Here is a 19,017-nt window from a genome sequence, read left to right as displayed (position 1 = left end):
TTATTTGAAATAAGAAATCATAAGTGATATATTTCAAAGATTGATGTATACCACATCACAAAAGTCAGAAAAATAAATATATTTTTAAAGAATTGATACATCTCTATAATTCTTTTTTTTTGACTGCATGTTCTTTGTTCATCTCTTTGTATGACAAGGAATTTGTATATAATATTCTAAAGGAGAATGGAAAGGATAATCTAGTTTAACACAGTTGATTGGATTTGTTTTTATTATTGATAGCTGGAGGATTAAAACATGAGATTTGGGACTTCCCTGGCAGTCCAGTGGTTAAGACTTCACCTTCCAATGCAGGGGGCGCAGGTTCAATCCTTGGTCAGGGAGCTAAGATCCCACATGCCTCGCAGCCAAAAGACCAAAAACATAAAGCAGAAGCAATACTGTAACAAATTCAATAAAGACTTTAAAAATGGTCCACATCAAAAAAAAAAAATCTTTAAAAAAAAAAGTGAGATTTCACATACAGATTTATTTTCAGTGTAGGGCACTACCAGTAATACAAAACCACAGGAATTCTGTGAAATTCTATTTCAAATAATTGCTATGGAAAGAAAAAATATGTACTATACATTTATAATTGAATTATGTGCCATTATCAAATTTATTCCTGACAGAAAAGAACTTCGGTTTTGGTCAGACTCTGGTAAGAACTTAATCTCCCACTTAAAAATGAGCATAGCTGATGATTGGAAGATTGTCCCACAGACTAGCTTCTGACCTCATATATTTCCAACCTTCTTTCTCATCTTTACCACATGACTGAGGTGCCACATGATATAGGCCAGGTGCTGTTTATATTATAATTCAGCCTCTGGTTCTGCACTTCAGGATGGCATGTCTGGTGAGTTGGCACACGGTATTCCTTGGGGCCATGGATGGCTAGCATTAACTTAACTCTACACGAATAAATATAAAATATATAAATATATCCCATTAAACCCAATAGAAATGTAACACCAATGCAACCTCATCTTACCTGGTTCCCAAAATTGCCCACAGCCATTCAGCACAACCTGATATGAGGGGAAGTGTTGCAGAGGGAGAATTTGAGTGGAAAGAGGTAGTAGTCTTAATGGATTGGTATTAAAATATCTTGCTATTTCAAATTATATAGAAACACACAAATATGTAGCACGTGGCCCATGCAAGTGAGGAAATCTGGAGGAATTAGCATCTTGGTAAATTTGCTTCTGGTTTCCAGTATTGAGTATAGTAGAGCCATTGAGTCTTGAATACATAATTGTTAAAGAAGAGTAGGAGGGTGGGAGAGAAGGAGAGAAGAAGGGAAAAAGGGAGGGAGGAAGGTTGTTAGAACTAAACATTGATTTTCAGGATCCCCAATGGTTTTAATCTGCAGTTATTATTTTCTACACAGACGTGGTTATGTTTCTCATCATTTCCACTCATATCGTGATTTTGTCCCATTCTAATTTCCTTCTGGAACGTACAGTGTTGGAGAAATAACAAAATGCAGCTTCCTGGTGGTCTCCAAACATGAAGCTCCCCATTTGGGTTCCATTAAATGTAAACTGCTATCATGTGGGGGATTAGGCAAGTGTCCTTCTCCAAAGACAATATCCCTAATCTAATCATGTTTTATGTTCTCCCATGTCTTATGATACCTCTTTTACTATGATACTTTACTACCTCCTTCTAAAATGCACTGTTTTCTATAGACCAGGGCAGTGTTGGGAGATTTTGTATACTATACATTTTTAGCTGGATAGTTAAAGAAATTTCAGATATATAGCTTCATATTACTTTATTTACTCATCTTGGCTTGAAACCTTGACAGGCTTTAATTAAACATTATTGATTTCAATTCTCAAAGAGGGCATAATTCAACCCTTTGTGTTATTTCTCCCCCTTTTCCTTTTCTTCAGTCCATCATCATTCTATCAAACCTAGAACTGAGTGTTTTTGCTTAACAAACTTGGTCATTCTTTGTCTAAAATCCAAGTCTACTTTTCTTTACATTAAACTTATTCACAGTGAAGCCATCCAAAACACACCTACAGTGTCTAATGTACTCTGTCCACAGAATTTTCTTGAACATTCTCTGTCCTAAAGGTTCTGGAATATATATTCCCAATAATCCTCATCTGATCTTCCTTTAAATCCCTCCTAGTACCTGCAAGATCCTCCCAAACTTTTTGCTGATTATTTAGCTTTCTACTTCCAAGTTCTTTATTTCTTCCTTCATTTCAAAATCCCAAACTTCTCTAAAATTCAACAAAAAAATTCCATCATTTAGGCTTCTCAAGATTCTTTGTGATTAAAATCTCTCTGAATTTCCCAGACAAGATTAGCATGTAATAATTCTCCCAGGTTATCCACAAGTGCACTATACCCTAGATCACACCATGGTCTCTCTAATCCACGTATAAATGTTGAACACTAGAAGGTAATATTATATTATTTCATATTTTTTAATCCAATTCTTTAGATTATACAGCATTGAAAGATTGGAATTATAGAAATTGGAGCTCAAAAATGTTAACTTGTCTATCTCCCTGATACTAACTAATCAAAGTTTTATTTGCTTTTTTTTTAATTGAAGAAATCTCTGTAAGGTTTTGTCATCCTCATTCCTAACATCTGATGTATTAGGAGTCTCTTTCCCTCACATTAGCAGATTGTCATCTTCTGCACCTTCGTCAGAGTAGATGTGTTTAATGGTCTGATGGACAATGAGGATATATGCTCCCTCTTAATAAGTCTTCAAATAATTAGCTTCACAGAAGTCGGGCCCTGCACACCTTCAGTCATTTGCATTGCCTGCCCCTGAACTTCAAAGATCCCATGAGGTTGGATGACACCTGTAATGTCATCTCGTCCAAGCTCTCCATTTGCTGTTTCCAAATGTTAAAACATCCTGTGCTTGAAAGAAAGCATGTTACTTCCAAAGCTTTTCATCTTTAACTTTTGACAACTGTTGGGATGGTCTTTCCTATAGAAACTGATATTTGTCTCCCTCTAAGGGCCCCCTTATAGTCCTGTTTGCATTCCCTGGGGACACCACAAATATCTCTTTCACATATTATTCCAGCAAGTGTTGAAAAACCATTCATCCATCCTCCCTGATTCTTCTGCACACTTTGGTTATGCTCTTACCTCCTCAACTCACTACAATTTATTTATATTCCTTAAAATGTAGCATCCCTAACTGGTAATTATGCTTGAGATGAGAAAGGAATAAATCACTGCCGTAATTTTAGACGTTAAGTACCAATTAATACATCACAGGACTGTAAGAGCTCTGTGTGTGTGTGTGTGTGTGTATGTGTGTGTGTCCCATCACCATATGTGTGTATGTGTGTGTGTCCCATCACCATATCGAGGAACTGTGAACTGGTGTTCACTAGTGTGCTGGTATATGTTTAACAACTGGCTCTCCAGGGGCTAGGGTGGGGGAGACATGATTTGTAGTATTTGCCAACTTTCTTCGTGTAAATATTCCTACCATGGCATTTTTCAAACTGCAAATGTGGCTTCACTGAATGCAGAGCCGGGGAGAGCTGCACAGCAAAATAACATGGTATAGTACTTTCACCAAATAGATACAATAGACATAAATAATCTCAAGAGCATAGATAATAGTAAAATCTTTAAAATTAGGAAGTGATTTGTTTTGAATATTTATTCTTTGTTTTTAATATAATTTAATTTTTAGCTTGAAATTAGTTGAATTTTTAATAGTGCTGTGTTTAACTACTGGCTTACAAAATTCCTGAAAATTTAAGTTAGTTTGCAAAAGCTCATCCAGCCATACCTAGCACATCACTTACTTACTCCAATTTGAAACCTTTGTTTATGTGTGACCCTGGTAAACCAAGTACCCTTCACGCCTTCCTGAAGTTGTCTAGTTCTGCTGTTAACTTTTGTTTTATTTTTTCATCTGGATAAATTATTGTATATGTATTCTTGTTTATTTTCATCTTGTTAAAGCCAACAAATCATCTCACCCTGTCAATAATTCTTTAGATCCTAATTCTGTCATCCCACATTTCTGTCATCTTTATCCTTTCTGGCTTCATGTCATCTACACATTTGACGAGCAAGCCTTATGTATCTCTAGCTGAGGCACTGAATTAAAAAAAACACCCAACAGGACAGGGCCAAGGACAGAATCCTTGGCCATGCAAATACAATTCTCCCTCCACAAAAGCATTAAACCATTCATCAGCATTGCTTCAATGAGGTATTTGTCTACTGAATTGCCTTTGTATCCAGTCCAAATTTCTCTACCATGTCTCTAAGACTCTCAAGAGATTACTTATGAAGCACATGACTAAAGACCAGAAACCCTCACCTTCTTTCTTCCCACATCAGAGAAAAAGACTATACTCCTCCTATGCAAAGCTGATCACTTTCTCCAGGATTCCTTAATTATGCTTACTTTCTTTTGTCTTTTCAATCTCTCTTCTTCTACCTCCACCTCACTAGCATATAAACGTAGCACAGAAGCAGTGCTGGAGAATCTTTGTTTCTCCACTCTGCCCTTTTCCCATTTGGAAGATTGCATATTTCATTTTTTTCCACTTATTGGGGCTTATTATTCCATCTCTCCCCTTTATTCTCAGCATGAACAATACCATGTCTTTGCTCTCACTTTGAAAGTAGATGCATTCAGGCAGGGACTCCACCCATCGGCTGTTTTGCCACCTTCAGACTTACGTGCACCCAAAACTGGCAAAGTGGAGAGGAAAGTTTCCCCTGCATGTTTGGAAGACCATCTCATAATTCCTCAGAGAACTTAGTCCTCCTATTCCTTCTCCTGTAACATCATTTTCTTCCTCTCAACTGAATCTTTAGCTTCATCTTTTAAAAGACTCTATCTTCTTCCACCTCTTCATAAATAAAATACTCTCTTTTAACCCTACCTCTGCATCTCATTGTGTCCCTCTGCCTACCATCTTCACTTCTTCACCTCCTCTCCAATTCTCAGTTCTTGGCGATTAGCCTTTTGTGTTCACCAAGTCATTGGCTTTAATTAGGTCACCAGGAACCTCATAGCTGTTCTCTCTCTCTCTCTCTCACACACACACACACACATACACACACCTTCTTATTTCTTACCTTATAAGGCTTCTCTGCAGCATCAAGACTAACCACTCTTTAGTTTTTTCTTTAATTTCTTTTTATCTTTGTTTCAGTGACACTTCACTCGCCTAATTCCCCTTCTCCATCTCTAAATTCCTTCTCTTTCTTCTTGTTAGATTTCTCTTCCCCGGTCACCACTTGCCTGGGCATCCTCAGCACGGCCCACAGCTTTCACCACCACCACATCTTTCTGTACGACTCCCAGTTCTGTATTTTCAGCTGAGAACTTGTTGCAATTGTGCTTCAAATGCAGATCTCCATGTGCATGATTCACTCTCCCAAAATGAACATCTATCTTCCCCCCACATCTTCTTACCGAAATATGTACCTCCTCCTGTAATCCCTATTCTGGTTTATAGGACTAGCCACTCACCCACTTGCTTAGGCCAAAAATGTGCTGGAAACCTCTCTCTTCCTCTTCTCCCACATTCAGTATGTCATGAAATCCTCTAGATATTAATAATTTAGGTTCTTGTTTCTTGCCTGATTTTTTGGTGTGCATGATAGATTTCTAACTTCTATTTCCCCTGCCTGCAGTCTTACTTCTTTAATCGATCCTCTACCCACTGCCAGAGTCATCTTTCTAAAACAACTTTCCCAGATCATGAACCTCATCTGCTTACTCTCCCACAGTAACTCCCAGTTAACTGCAGGAAAAGGTCCAAATGCCTCACCATCACCTACCTACCTACCTCTCCAATGACATCCCTAAACACCTAATACACTGCATTTTCCAAAGAGGTCTATGCCTTAATTATCTCCACGCCTTCACATGTGCTGACTACAATTCACAGAAATTTTCCCCATGGTTTAGTGAAGTAATTCCCATTCTTCCAAGTAGCAGCTAAAATAAATTCTTTTCTGTGAAACATGACCACTCTCCTCACACTACCTTTTCTTATATGTTACTATTCTTTCTCATTCAGGCCCTTGAGAAGCGCTTATCACACATTGTTGACAGTATTTACTTACCTGCCTATTTCCGTCATTATACAGAAATTAAGAAACCAACACATTTCTTAAAGAAAGGAATTGAATTTTATTTATCTTTGAATCCCCACTTCTTAGCACACAGCCCAGCACATCCTAGGTAACTCAGTAAATTTTCCAGAATGAGTAACTTCTTTCTTTAATACTTTATATCTCAGTCAAAGAGAGTAATGTGGAAACTAGCATGAATTTCTCTTGGTGAATTAATGCTGGCTTTTGGAGTTCAGTACTTTTACATCGATATTCTCAACCCAGACTTTCGATATTCAACTCTAGGTAAATACACCAATATTACACTCATTAATTCATGGGATAAACATTTTTCTCATTTTAATTTTTGAAAGCAGAAATAAAATATTACCAAATCCAACTCTCCTGTCCCAGAAATGGTACTATAGACACAATTTTGTCACTTACATAAGAGTCATTATTGTTAGGTAAAAGTTTTTGGAGTGGATGTATATGTGTGCTAATACAAAACCAGGAACAAAATGGGTGTATTAAAAAGGCTTTAGAGCTATAAGTAGCTAACCAAATTTAATTAATTATGACTTAAAAGTAAGCGTTGAGCTGTATTCTATTACCAAGAAATGTGCTGGTAGGTGACTGTTTGCATTCACTCATCACATGGGTGGATCATTAGAGATCCGGGCTCTTTCTTCTTCTCTGCCACCTTTAACTGCTTCCTGCCACCCCACCTCCAATTCCATGTGTGGCCTCTGGTAGTAAAATAGCTGCTGCAGCTCCGGGTATTACAGATACTTGCCAGGCAGGTATGAGGGGGAAGGGGCAGCACTGATATCTGTCCCTTTTGTAAGAAAGTAATAGCTTTCCCAGAATCCTCCCTGCAGATTTTGCCCTATGAGTCACTAGTCAGAACTGAGTTGAACTATCATACCTGAAAAAGTAAATATCTTGGAGGGAGATTAGAAAAGTAAATATCTTGCTTTTCTTTTTAGATTCCATAGTGGGAGAAAAGTAAGGAAAATGGGGGTTGGAAATCAAGTCCTGTCTACCTTAGTGGGTGAAATTAGATGGGACTGTCTGATCACTGCTCTGTTTCCTAATTTGTACTAGTTTTTATCTTACATTACTCCATTGCTTTCTTCATTCAAAAAATGCACCAAACTTGTCTCTGGATAGTTTGGACAATGTTTATGCTGCCTTTCCCGCACACACAGCATCTATTTTGAATAATTTTTCTCCCTTGATGTATTTGATGGCATTTTTGTAGGCAAAAATCTAATATTTTTTATTCATATTTTTAACCTCTTTAGGCCCATTCATATTATTTTCTCTTCACCCGTGCTAATAACTCAAATTTTAATATAATTTGCAATTTTCACTATCGTTCTGCTTATTCCCTTTTCTAGATCATGAATATAATACTAAACAGAACCAAATCAGAATGTATAATATTAACCTTTGAGTCATCCTAATAGAAACATTTCTCACCAACGGTACACATGATCATTTTATAATTTCTTCATATCTCTAAACCAAATCTTAAGCCTTTTCATAGAGTTAAAGAAGATCAGATCTAAAAGGAGATTCCAGCATTGTGTGTTCCAACCCCCTTCATTGTGGAGGTCAGATAACCAAGACTCAGAAGGTCAAAATGACGGTGTTTAAGACAATGCTAGAAACACTGGTTTCCTGGCCCCCAGTTTGATGCTTCCTTCACTAGGTTGAGGTGTGAGTGGGTTTTGCAGGGGAAACATGTTAAATATTAGAAGCATTGGGCCAGTGGAGGAGGAGCCAAGGAGATGGACTATAGAGTTGGTCCAAGAAAGGGAAAGGACAAAGCCCAGCTGGAAATTGTAGAGCAAGCTCAGGCATGATTCAAGCAATCTTGGGCACCAAGTTCAATCTGGTAGCACAGGGCACAGCAGTGGGTGAGCCCTTGGGAGCCAGGCAGGTGGCACTCATGAATCTGGGAGATGTGCCCATATGTTGTAGAATCCCCACCAGAAGGCTATGTTTGGGCAAGGCTCCAGTTCCTGGAGTGGAGAGCTGACAGGTGCCAGGTGGGTCCAGGTCCTAGAGAGATGTACAGCAGTTGAGAGTGGGGCTCTGGTCATAACAAGCAGATGACTGTCTCTGGATGACTGGTTGCAAACCAAAGAGGAGGAAGTTAAACAGAAATAAGATAAAGTGGCCAGGTCCAATACCAGGGGTAGTACTATACCACAGGCTACACAGGCATCCAGGACTCAGCCAGGAATTCCAACATTTGGAGCTGAGGGGCAGCAAAGGATGTTTGGAAAACATGAAGAAAACCCAAGAGCCACAGTTGAATGTTCAGGTCTCAGGTCTAGAGATTAGGATTTAATTCAATGTCTCAGCAGCCTCAGTCAGCAGTGGCTCAGGCTGGGATACAGAACCAAGCCTGTAGGTTTGCAGCACTAAAGAATGCAGTCAGGCGATCTGGGCACCACACCCTGCAGTTGCTAGACTCCAATTTACACTTAATGTATGAGCTAAAATTATATTGGGGTGGGGCATGAAAGAAGGCATGTCAGGATCTACAAACCTTAATTTAATAAATTCTACAGGAAAAGTTTATCTTGCAGCTTTTAAAAAAAGCATCTCAGTAGTAGGTGGTGTTCATGAATTCATTATCTAAAATATGTTTACAGATTTGTCTATCTTAATATAGTTACGTTGCTGGTTTGTGTTAATTTTAGATCTCCTTTAGCGGCTCCTTATTTCTCTGAGACTTTGAAAAAACACAGACAGCATGGAAACAGCTCTAAGGACAGTATATGGATTATAAGAATATATCAGTTGGAGATGGAGAGAATACACGGTGGTCAGGTTTCTGCACAGTCAATACAACTGGGTCATTAAGGTGACGAAGACCACCAGACCATGAAACACTTGGTCCAATCATTTCATCCATCTTAATGACCAAATCCAACCAACTGCACAATAATACAATCAATTGCTCAGTAACTATCCATTATGATGGCAGAAAACAAAACAAAACAAATTGGCAGTGTTTTGGTCAGTTCAGTAAAGCTACACAGCAAAGATTGCCAAGCATATGCTGGCTCCTAGATTTTATGCCTTTGTGGTTCAGATGCATTTCTTTCATTCTGATTACTTAGGAATACCAGCTTGCCTTTTGCCATTAGTTTCTGTCTACTGTCTTCAATTTATCTTGTTTAATGACAGATTTTTAAAGCACTTGGTACTTTTTAGTCATCATTCTTCTTATATCCCTACTTATTTATTACATCTTATTAGAAAACCTGTTTTGTTCTGTGTTTCAGTTTTTTCTGCTACATATTTATGAGCCTTCCAATTGGCTTTCTCTTTGAAAGCATTAAACAGAATATTGGTATAAACTATATTTTACATACAAGCAAAAATAAAATAGTTGCATGTGTACGTTTTTAACATTTACATAGACAGATATTTAGCTTACATTTATCTCTACCTATGCAGTTTTAGATTAGCTATAATCCACATCCAAATATTTAGACCATCTGTTTTCATTTCTTGAAAATGGATTGACCTGTATTTTTCCCTACTGGAATCCTACTTTACTATATATCCAGCTTTAATTTTCATATCTTTCTATAGTGGTCAGATTCTACTAAGTTTTACCATTATATTGTACTCCTTAGCTTTTCTAGGCTGGGACTACACAACACTGCCTTAAACAGAGTTAAATATTTGATAATCTACTAGTTGTTTTGTGTGTATTTCTTTAATGAAATGATCAGAATTGACTAACTGCTTTGGTACATGTAGGCACAGAAAATAATTTTGTAAAACTTTTATTTCCTGAAAGAACTTTTGACTAAAGAGGAAACTTTATATTAAAACTTCAAAGAAAAGAGGGAAAAGATCAGAACTACCTCTCTTTTCCAAGAATTAGCTTTACAACAATCTGATCATTGGCTTTGAGTGCGGAGCTGTTTGTGCATATGTGTGAATGCATGTTATTTTTTTTCTTGGCAGTTATCATTGTTAAATGGTAGTGGTGGGGGACTCACTGCAGTAACTGAATTATAGATACAGTGTGCATGTGCCTCGGGCTTGGCTGCAGGAACAGATGGTATTTGAGGTCAGGTAGGTTCAGATCCAACCAATTGGAGCAGGGAACTGATTATAAGGATTGATGGTGGGCAGGTGATGGTGTGAGAGGGGTCAGGGTAGGCAGGTGCTGTTGGGGGTACTTGAAGTCAGAGAGACAAAGTTTCAGGCTAGGCACTCAGGGGTGGGGTGGGCTCTGGGTTTGTGAGTAAGAAGGGCACTTCATACAGAAAACTGTGAAGGATCTGAGCAGGTCTCTTCAAGTAGATTTAACAAACCTGAAGGTCCAGAGAGGCCTTTTATTCTCAAAGTCTCAAACTTCTAACATTGCCTCTTCTAGATAGAACTTCAGTTAGTATAGCTGACTTAAACCTTTGTCCCATTTATAGATTTCCTCCTATTCCTATGTAAGCAGAAAGGGTAGAAGGTCCCTGGACAAAGAGAACCAAGCATGGTTTTCTTAACATAAGAGAAGCCAGTTTTGGTCTAAGCCACCTTGGGACCTAAGCCTGGCCACAATGTTTACCCTTGAACAGGTCTCAGGAATTAATGATCTTAAGGTATCAAAGAAATGCAGAAACAAACTGTTATCAGGCAAGAGAAGTAACAATAACAAAGATAATATAAATTGTAGAGACTCCCAGTTCTGTTTCAATGGTAAAGATTAGCCTGAAGTGCTCAACCACCAGATCAACTGGAACATAAGGGATGATGATGTTGACCTTTTCTGACCTTCATGAATATACATATACCCTTAGCTTAAAACTTCCCCAGTTCTCCTGTTCATGGAGACACTGCTTGGGGAAAGATCCCTGGTGTCCTCCTTACTTGCTGCAAGTAATAGTAAGTCCTTCCTTCTCCCAACATTTGGTTTGGTTGTGTCTTTTGGCTCCACACCCACCAAGAGGTGTAACCAGTTTTTTGGGTAACACTTAGTCTATATGAACTCAGACAATCATTCCATAATCTAAAGAGCTGTTGATCTCCATGTCAGATGCAAATACCATTTTTTTTCTGCCTTGAACTAGGCTATTCAGAGATGTCAAAGATTCTGAAAGATTTGACAAGCTGACGTCGGGGAGACTTTCATTCTTCATGAATAGATGAATCCATCTTTCAGGGAATCCATCTCTCTGAGTAGATTGACCCAGGTTGAGGGCTTTTGCACCCATCTGCCTGGAAGGAACCTGGACTTTATGGATAATTTGCGGTGGAAATGTCAGATGGGGTCTATGAGACTTTTATCAACTAGCACTCAAGGATTATCTGCAGACTTTAACATTCGGCTACCATTACTTCCTCTAACAGGTGTAAGGGTTGACGATTTTATGAACTTCATACTCATCTCCTTAACTGCTTGGGAAAGTACTCTATGGATTTTGTGTGTATGTCATTGTTATGGTTAGCTAGAGGAAGAAAAAGGAATGAGGGTTGTGGTATAATAGGAAATTTGTTTATTCTTTTCCTGTTTTCTGGCACTGAGCTCCAGAAACCCTTGGAATTTCCTGAGTGATAGGAGTAAATAAAGCCCTTTTTCGAAGCACCTAAGTTTATGCAAAGGAGGTGATTTAGGATGGGGCCCTTAGGTAGCCTCTGGATAGAGGCTGGCCCCCAGAAAGACGACACAAGTGATTAGAGGGTGGGGCTACTCAGCTCTCTTCTCCCCTCCCCCAACTCTGGGCTGAGAAGTGGGTTATAAAAACTCTTGAACAGTGAGATTCAGAGAGCTTCTGGGTTGGTGAACACACCCAGTAGCTGGGAGGGTGGCGTGCCCAGAGAGGGCATAGAAGCTCTGTGCCCCTGCTCCCCTTACCTTGCCCAGTGCATTGCTTCCATTTGGCCATTCTCAGTTTTGTTCTTTGTAATAAACTGGTAAACATAAATAAAGTGTTTTCCTGGGTTTCGTGAGCCATTTTAACAAATTATCAAACGTGAGGAAGGAGTTGTGGGAACCCCCAACTTAGAGCTGGTTGGTCAGAAATACTGTTGGCCCAGGACTTGCAACAGGTGTCTGAAATGGGGGCAGTCTTGTGGGACTGAGCTTTTAACCTGTAGAGTCTGGGCTAACTCCACTTAGTCAATGTTAGAACTGAACTGAATTATTTGACAGTGAGTTGGTGTCAAATAATTAGAGAATTGGTTGGTCTCAGAAGACCCACCCCAGAAGGGAAAATTAGTTTGAAGGTCATTGTGGAATTCAATCAGTCAATTCATAGGTTAAAAAAAAGATAAAACAGACACAAGGTTTTCATTTTAATGGCACCATAGATCTTTCCATACTAAAACTTACAAAAGTCTTTCATCTACCTTCTTAGTGGATTAAAAGGAATGTGCAATTTAAGGGAAAGTTATGATACATTAGTTTAAACAGTCTAATGTAATTTTGCTAGTAATTAGGTCTAATTTCTATTTCTCACGCCCAAGAAGCCTAAATATCAGAAGAATGCATTTATTCTTTATCATTTACAACACGATGAGTAGAGACAGCTTGATCAACACTAAATTATAGCTCAGGAAAAAAGGAGAGTGGTTCTCATGTTGTAGCTCAACTCTTCACCCTTTAATCTGCCAGCTTTTTGAAGATAGGACTGGATTCCTAAGAAAAGGTAAGGATGCTATTTGGATTGGTTATGATTTATTGCTGCTGTAAGTAACAGAAACCTGAAAAATAGTGGTATAAATAGAGAAGGGATTCATTTTTCTCACATAACAAAAAGTATGCAGGTGGATAGCCCAAGACCCTTGTGACCATTCAGTGATGCTCTTGGGGACCTAGGTTCATTCTGTCTTCCTGCTTCACCATCCTTATCTCAGGGCTTCGATTTTCCTGGTTATGATATGCTGATTATGATTATGCAAATCACATCCAAGGTCTAGGCAGGAGAATGAGCAAAATGACAAAAGCAAAAGGCAAAAGGAAGCAAAAGCCAGCTGTCTGTCTTTCTAAAAGGTTTATCATGAAGTCCCTACCAGTGATTTCTGCTTACGTCTCATTGGCAAGAACTGAGCCATGTGATGGTATAAATTGTATTCCTCCAAACTCATATATTGAAAACCTGATTCCAATGTGATAGTATTAGGAGGTGGAGCCTTTGGGAGGTGATTAGTCATCATGCTGGTGTCCCCATAAATGGAATTATTGTCCTTATGAAAGAGGCCTGAGAAAACTCCTTTGCCCTTCCACCATGTGTGGTTACAGCTGGAAGGCACCTTCTATGAACCAGAAAGTTCTGGTTCATAGAAAGTTCTGCTGGTGCCTTGATCTTGGGACTGCCCAGCTTCCAGAACCGTAAGAAATTAATTTTTGTTGTTTCTGAGCCACCCAGTTTATGGTATTTTGTTATAACGGTCCCCAAGTGACTAAGACACATGACTACTCCTTGCTGAAGGTAGTCTGGAGTCATTAATATTTTAGCTGAGCATATTACACACTTAATAAGAATCACAGTTCTGAGGCATTGATTAAGGGAAAATGAATGTTGTGCTGACATGTAGCACTGATGCTTTCACTCATTGTAATATAAATAGCGACCATCTACAAAATAAAAAGACTTCATAGCTGTGAACCAAAAAATTCCAGTGTTCAAACACTACTCTTGACTATAATACTCACTCCACAGGAAAACACTACTCTTGACTATAATACTCCACAGGAAACCTGTTCCTCTTCCTCTTTTCTCTCCCTTTCCTCTATTCTTCCTTTTTTTTTTTTTTTTTTTTGCAGTATGCGGGCCTCTCACTGCTGTGGCCTCTCCCGTTGCAGAGCACAGGCTCCGGACACACAGGCTCAGCGGCCATGGCTCACGGGCCCAGCCGCTCCGCGGCATGTGGGATCTTCCGGGACCGGGGCACGATCCCGTGTCCCCTGCATCGGCAGGCGGACTCTCAACCACTGCGCCACCAGGGAAGCCCCCCCACTTTTTTTTTTTTTTTTTTTTAATCAAATCTTCTCCCTGCATCTTATCTCCCTCTCTGGACATTTTGTCCTCTCCTCTCTCTTTACTTCTCTTTGTCCATTGTCTTCTCCTGTTGTAACATATACTTACTTTTAGTGCAAATTTACACTTTTCTCTAGTTTCATTAGATAAAACACCTGTTTTATTAATCTCCTGCTGCATAACAAACCACTGCTGAAGTTAGTAGCTTAAAACAGGGGTCAGAAAATTTTCCTGTTCAGACTGTATGGTAAACGTTTCAGCTTTAGGGGCCATATGATCTCTGCCATTGTAGAGCAAAAGTAGCCACACAGATGATATGTAAACAAATGGGTGTGATTGTGTCTCAATAAAACTTTATTGACAAACAGGTGGTGGGCCAAACTTGGTCTGCAGGCTGTAACTGATCATTCCTTGGCTTAAAAGAAAAATGATTTATCATTTCTCATGATTCTCTGAGTTGACCGACTCAGCAGGACAGTGTTTCTCTTCCACACAGTGTAACTGAGGTCACTCATGCGGCTGTATTGAACGGATAGTTTAACGGAAGATGGAACATCCAAAGTGGCTTCTCATCCTCCAGGGCTTCTCTCCATATAGCTTTTTATTACGCAGTAATCTAGTCTGCGCTCTGTCACAGCATGGAATATGGCTTCCAAGAGGAAGTGTGCCAAGAGGTCAGGCTCCAGGGTACAAGTGCTCATCAAGCCTCTGCTTGCATCATTTTGCTAAAATCTCATTGGCCAACACAAGTCACATGGCCAATCCCAGAGACAGTATAGGGGAGGCTACACAGGGGTGTCACTACCCAGAGACATGGATCACTGGGGGCCACCAATGTAAGAGAACACCACAGTCTGCCTTCTGGTCCTCAGTGATTCATGTCTCTCCTGCATTCAAAATAAAGTTGCCTTCTTCCCAGGATCCACACGATATCATCCCATTTCAGCATTAGGTTCAGGCTTGGTATCTGGCATCTTGTATATGAATCAATTTCAGGTATAGATGAGATCCCTTGAGTGTGGTTCCACAGGTTAAGAGAGCTATGGACTAAAACAAGTTACCTGCCTCACACATCCAACATTCAATGATGAAAACAAGAAAGGATAACCTCAATAGACATTCTCTTTCCACAAATGACAGCACATGGAGGAGTAGAGGGTATATAGTTATTGCTCCACAGGCGTTCTGTCATCCCTCTGAGCACATGTCACTAGGGGGAAGGGAATGTTTGTTGTATTGAATACTCCTTAGGAGTAGTTCCTTAATCCATTGCTCTTCTCCACTCGGTGATCTTCTGAGTTCGTGGCTCCACTTTCTGAGATGGCCTTCCTTTCTATAAATAATGGCTATGCTCATAGCTGAGTAGTACTCTTAGATGACTTCCTATCATTATTAAGTTGGTGGTTCAGAGATGTCTTTTCATTTTGGCCTATTCCTCTGAGTCTAAGCTGGTACAACTCCTTTAAAAATGTTAGGGACTTTCTAGATATCAAATTTTAAATCCATTCCATTAGACAAAAGCCCACACCCACAAATTTAATGACAAAGTTCTCTCCTTAGCTTGAACTGAGAGTGAGTGTGTTGTGGTAAAATACACTCAAGATTCTCTGAAGTGATTTTGTCTAGGTGAGAGGAGCCACAAAGCATTGCCTTAAATCTTTCAGAGGTCTAAACAAGGGATCAGACATCTGTAACCTTGATTGGATATCTAACCTCAGGCCTCATCTTACTGACAACATCTTGGAGTTGATCTTTATCCCTGAGGAAAACTCTTTAGAATGTTTAACCCACTGAAGAGACTGAAAATAAGAAACATTTATATTGTATAATCATCCAAAAAGTCCGGAGTTGGAAATATTTCCTCTAAATTCTGCTTGAAAGCTGAATAGTACTTTCTTTAGCTTCTTTTTTTTTTTTCCAATACTTTGCCATAAGTGGCTTAAAGCACTAATTGGCACATTCAATATTCTGCCTGTAAATCTCTTTGGCTGAATTCTCAACTTTATGAGGTATCTAATGTTTCTATCTTTTAAGGTACCACAGGTGACAATTTCCTTCATTCATCTATTAATTTATTATACAGGTCCATTTTTCTCCAGCCTTCAATAGAAATTTTAGTGTTCTTCCAGCCTCCACTACCAGTTTCCTCACTTTGCAGGCCTCCATTCTCCCTGCAGTCCCAAATCCTGTATTAATCATGTTTACTTTTTATTTTCTGTATTTTATGATGCTTTGACATATTGGGGCCTTGCTGACCCAGAAGAGACTGCCCGCTCTGAGGGCTAGCAAATTCCTATAGCTAGCAAATGACTACCCTGCAAGTATACCTTTTATATGCAAAATAACTAATTAAGAGCCCATACCCATAAACTACTCCCTTAATGAGCTCTCACACATCACTCATTGCCCTAATCAAGCCAGGGCCAGGTATCACACAACTCAAAACAGTCTCTACACCCCAGAGCCTGCTGATACTACTCAAGGTAACCAATCCTAAACCTGCTTAGCCTGATTACCTGTTTTACCTATTCCTCCCCATGAAAACCACAATAAAGGCTCTTGTCCATGTATTTCCCTCAGTCCTGTTTCCTGATGACCCTGGTGTTTTCTCATGTGGCCCTGCATAGTGTAGCAAGTCTCTTCCTCTTGAAACTGTGAGGAAACAAACTATCTTTTCAATGGCTATCATCTCCCGATCTGTTGACCTCACCATACCTGAATAAAAACAAAATCCTAGGTATATTTTAAAGCCATCCAATGTCATATGCTTTAGGTTTTATAACAGCACCCTACTTCTAGGTACCAATTTCTATATTAACTATTTGTTGTTACATAACAGCCACCCTCAAACCCAGTGGCTTCAAATGTCTTATATTTCTCACAATTCTGTGGGTTGTTGACTCAGCTGAGCGTTATTCTGCTCCATGTGGTGGAGCTGAGATCACTCAAGTGACTGCATTCAACTGGGAGCTCAGCTGGGGGTGGAACAGCTAAGACGGTTCTCCAGGGCCTCTTTCTATTTGTTTTCTCATTATTCAGTAGTCAAGACAGTTTCTTTATAACATGGCAGCTCACTTCTAAAAGTGAACATTCCAAAAGACAATCCCCAATGTGCAAATATTTATCAAGCTTCTGCTTGAGTCATGCTTCTTAATATCTCATTGACCAAACCATCCTCTAGCTCATACTGTATGTGGGAGGGGACTACCCAAGGGCTGAAAACCAAGAGGTATGGGTCTTCTGGGGCCACCAGTGTAACAGTCTACTACACTATTACAATGCCTTTCTAAGTTTCTTTTTATTACTTTGGGGATTGCCCATGGAGTATAGCAGAAAATGTACACATGTTGGGATGTGGTGGGACAAAAGGTCTGCAAAACATGGATGTAGACAAGACTCTTCTGATGGATTTGATTTTTCACTACTCAACTAGCCATGTTGGCACTCTAGAAATGCAAACTTTCATTTTTCTAGAATACCTTTTAATTTAGGATTAAATGGCATTACACTACCAGTAAGTTTTTATTTGATATCCCCATCACTATTAAAGAAGTCTACTGTGGTTAATTCTATTGGGGACTGTGAGATTTTCTTTCTATTTAAACTTCTTTTTGTTGCCATTATTGTTCCTGTTTCTTCTTCCTCCATAGATTCCTTTGGTTACATGGCCATTCTGAGAAGAGAGAGTCCTCAGCAATTATCCACATGGAAACACGTGCTACTTATGGCAGTCTGCTCTTGCTTGTTTCCTGCCTTGCTAATTTTGTGAAATTATTTGTGAATAGTTATTTGATTACAGAAATAACTTCCTTAAGCCTAGAATTGTAAAGGCTTAGACGATTAAGGTCATCTACATGGTTCTGAATCACTGAGATTAAAAAGGGAAGATCCAGGTTACCATCTGACTATGAAACATCTCTACATTGGGGACTATCTTTGTGCTTTTAGGTCCCATAGAGAAAGCCAAACTGATAGTTGTTTTATTGAGAGGTTGAAAGAATAGCAGGACCTCTGTCCATCAGATCACTCATTCCAGATATCATCTTGAGTCAGGAGTCTCCCAAATATAATTACTACTACACTCCGCACATTTACCTCTTCTTACACCTATTTATGATGCACGCTGCTTCTGTGTCCTGGATTCATTTAGACAACCTCTGCTTTGCCACCTTCTGCAGATTTCAAAGTAGAATCCACCTATAGCAGTCATCAAAAAGTACTTGAGGTGTCATTTTAAAATATAGATCCTTGGGCCTTGCCTCAGATGTACTACGTCAGAGTTTCTCAAGTTTGAATCCAGGAATCTGGCTTCTTTTTGACAGGTATCCATGTTTGCTTCATGTACTCTAAAGTTCAAGAATCATTGCTAGGGAAAGACAAAAATAAGGCGTGAGTCTCAACCTAGGTTAAGTAACATTCATGTTTGGTTTCTGAGAAGAGGAACAAGATCTGATTTTAGGAAAAATCAGAACTAAGCTTTGTCTTTGGAGACCTTCTTATCCCCCTTTCATCTCTGCTCCCTCTCATTCTTCAATAACTAAGCAGTAATTGTCCAGCCAACTCTGTGAACTAGGCACTGGGCCTTGAGCCTCAGAAAATCCTATAGTCTAAGTAACAGTATCATCCTCATCTACAGGTGAGGATATTGAGGTTGATTGAGGTTATGGAATTTGTCCAGAGCAGAAGCTAAGGAAAGGTAAAGCTAGCATTTGAGCTCACATCTGCTCTCTAGTCACTTGGCTGAGAAACTAATTCATACTGTGGTATTAAGGGTGTTATGTTTCAGATACTCAAATGTCTCTGAATCTTCCTGTGGCTGTCCCCTGTTTTTCAGAACCTTCAGTACCAGCACACCTCAGAAGTACCTTCCTCTTTCCGTTTTAATTGACTCTTTAGTTTCCTTTTTGTGGATATTCCTCCC

This window comes from Delphinus delphis, chromosome 4, assembly GCF_949987515.2.
Source record: "Delphinus delphis chromosome 4, mDelDel1.2, whole genome shotgun sequence".
Lineage (NCBI taxonomy): Eukaryota > Metazoa > Chordata > Mammalia > Artiodactyla > Delphinidae > Delphinus > Delphinus delphis.
The sequence above is the reverse complement of the archived record's forward strand: the minus strand, read 5'-3'. Positions refer to the sequence as shown.